This window comes from Pseudophryne corroboree, chromosome 5 (assembly GCF_028390025.1).
Source record: "Pseudophryne corroboree isolate aPseCor3 chromosome 5, aPseCor3.hap2, whole genome shotgun sequence".
In the NCBI taxonomy this organism is placed as follows: domain Eukaryota; kingdom Metazoa; phylum Chordata; class Amphibia; order Anura; family Myobatrachidae; genus Pseudophryne; species Pseudophryne corroboree.
The window spans coordinates 645,737,313-645,740,956 of record NC_086448.1 but is presented as its reverse complement, the minus strand read 5'-3'; positions in this window follow the sequence as shown (position 1 = coordinate 645,740,956).

Here is a 3,644-nt window from a genome sequence, read left to right as displayed (position 1 = left end):
TACCACCTCCCAATTAACTGTAGGTATAGGAACATAAATACCACCTCCCAATGAAATGCTCATTAGCATGTAAATGTGAATATTAAGACTCTAGGCAAACAAACTATAAAAACAATATTATGGAGGCAGACCTATTTTGGAATCAGTCTTTATTGTTTATTCAAAACATAATTTACTTTTTAGGAAAGGAATGATATTAATATCTTGAATAAACTACTCGGATATTCTAATTATTTCCTGGCATGTGACTAAAACAAAGAGCATGTGACCATAAGCTCTCCAATTCTATTGGATATTATTTAACATGGCTGGGTCACATGATACCGGAAAAGCTAGTCAAAGAGATGTTATTGGTTCGGCACTGGTCACGTGATCACAATTGAGTTCTAAATGCCTTCCGGTCACGTGACATCGGTCATGTCATGAGAACTGTTTCTAACTGCATTAAAGCCATGATTTACATCGGGTTTAATTAGCAATAATATGACCGATGGCTTACATCTTCATTATTATTATGATAACATTCATGTGATCCGGAAGTCTCAGTATATAGTTAATAAACGGTCTATGCCGATCACATGTCTGGTCACATGATTGGATTGGCCAATCAACATAGATACAGTATCAAAACTGGGAAATATGGGTAATGTAATCTCCCAGTGCTGGATATATGATATAATATCATCAATAACCATATTTCTCAAAAGTAATATTATTCCTATTACATAATAATGTGTATATCGCACTATATAGATATTATATTAAAAATGGAGCACACTCTAATTCTAGAATATTAATACATTCATGTAAAAGATTTTCATACATCATTCATTTATTCTCTTTTTAATCATGTGGTCAGACAGTCTCTAATCTGATGATAAGTGGAATTGAGGGGATTGTAGTGACAGTCATATTCATATATACATAATGAAGTAGTTCAAATAGATACTCAGTTTACCATTCGAGGTATATAGAGATTATACTGTAGATGTTCCTTTTGTTTCATCTCTCATAATACCATATTTTTTATTATTCGTACCATAATTTCTATACTTTTTTTATTCAGTTTTAAATATTCATTTTCCATTTTTAAGCTACTTCTAAATATTTAGAAGTAATTCAGCTACTTCTAAATAATGTGAAATGAATTAAGAACAAACAAGGATATATTGTAGACAATAATATAGACAATATTGGAGATGGCACTCTATCAAAATCCTACCAAGGATGATGTCATGGAGCCGCAGGTGTAAATGTGCAGAGTAACCAGGTTCTCCCTGCACATGGCTCCAAAGCTTGAACCGAAAGGTTTCCCAGGATAGTCAGTGGTAATTGTCTTTTTAGTAATCACAGGTGAAGCATACTAATGTGTTTCAAGACACAACAAGTCTCTTCTTCAAGGCTTGATACCTCCAGACAATAAAATGAAGGAGACCTCTTGTGTCTTGAAAAGCATTGGCATGCTTCCCGGACAGATGGAGCCTCGCTCATCTAGGCTTCTCTGCTGCGCCTAGGTGCACCAAGGCTTATTAGCATAAGACTTTAATCTACTGTTCTCAGATGCAATACAATACAGAGAGAACAATACAGCAGGGGATTAAGTAATTACAGCAGGGGATTAAGTCCGATAGCCCTTAATCCTATTAAAGGGATAGATCAGGTGGGCACCATCTGTATGATTACTACAAAGAAGAATACTGCAGACAATCCTGGGAAACCTTTTGGTTCAATCTTTGGAGCCATGCTCAGGGAGAACCTGGTTACTCTGCACATTTACACCTGTGGCTCTAATACATCATCCTTGGTAGGATTTTTACTTTTTTCCAGCCTATATCATAGAATTTATGCTATTAAAAGAGTGCCATATCTAATATAGTCTATAATATTGTCTACAATATATCTTTGTTCTTAATTTTTTTAATTAAATCTGCATTTTACCATTTTAGATCTTATTGGTTCAGTGGATAAGCACCAATCATGTGACACTACCTCCACAATCACTGCCTGTTTCTGTGGTTCTACTAGGGGAACCAAAGTGTCACTGAAGGTGCAGCTCATATCCACAGAAGCACCAATTTAGTTCCTCAAGCTTTGTATTGCTTTAAGATATGGACCAGAGCCAGCTTTTGGTAGAACCTCTGATTTGTCAATGTTAATTCTTTAGCCCAAGAAGAACCAATTGAATGGATGATCTCCAGTGTCATTGGGACAGAGTTATTTGGCTCTGATATAAACAGTAGTATGTCATCTGCAAATAGTGCTATTCTAAGATTAACATTGGCAATTAAGATTCCCTGGAACAAGGGAGCTGCTCGTAGCACATTAGCCAGTAGGTCTATAGCTATTGCAAATAAGAGGGGGGATAACAGGCATTCCTGCCATGTCCCCTTCTGAATGGGAAATGGAGATGACCGGTATCCATTGCATGAGACCTGTGATTGGAGGTTGGTATATAGTGTTTGCAATATTGCAATAAATTGCCATGGGAAGCCAAATCTGGATAACTTGTGAAATAGGTGGGGCCACAATACCAGTTCAAATGCCTTCTCAGCATCCAGGGAGAAGATAATGTTGAGGGGGGGGGGTCAGTAGATGAATGTAGATAATGTATTGCCAATAACACTTTTCACATATTAAGTACTGAGTGCCATCCTCAAATCAACCTAGATTGGTCTGGGTGTATGATGAGAGGGAGGAGAACCTTTAATATGTCAGCAAGAATTTTAGTTAATAATATAACACTGGAGAATTGAAACAGACCAGTGCACACATGAGTAGCAGCCTTTTAGATACACAGGTGTACCAGTGTCACCCCACACTACCAAAACAACATGTAGTACAAGTAGACATCACCACTGTATCTTTAGGCATTTTTTATATATATATATATATATATATATAAGCTGGCTGTGGGTGGCCCGGCACTCCTATGAGCCTGAAGTATAACTGCTGCGGTGCCCTCCGGGTGACTCTAGGTCACAATATGTAGCATGGATATACGGCAGCACTCAGACAGACTCGTCAATATATTAAATCAGGTCATTTATTTAGACCATTGCAACCGACATGTTTCGGGGCAGATCCCCGTCCTCAGGGTCAGACAGCAAGTGTGACCACTTGCTGTCTGACCCTGAGGACGGGGATCTGCCCCGAAACATGTCGGTTGCAATGGTCTAAATAAATGACCTGATTTAATATATTGATGAGTCTGTCTGAGTGCCACCGCATATCCACGCTATATATATATATATATATATATAACATCCACAGTCAGAATCCACCATATGACACCTGTATCCTATGATGGGAACCGCTTGTTCCTTTGTTCCTTTAATAAACTTAGAAACAAAAGAACCTCATATTGTAGCACACATTACAAATTACAGGATGAAAGTTGTACGATTAGCTTGCTACCATATAAGGTGGTCTACAAACAAATGTAGACAATTACACATTCAAAGGAGCAGGTATCACCCAGCTTTGATAAACTTTTTTCCTTTGTGCAGTTATCAGCATTGAAAACATCTCTGATTCAGGCCCTAATATAGATGACAATTATGTCTACTAATAAATATCTCAGGTCCAGCCAGTGGTGTGAATGGGTGTCAATCTGCTGTGACATGGCTTGAAACCTGTGTTCTGGG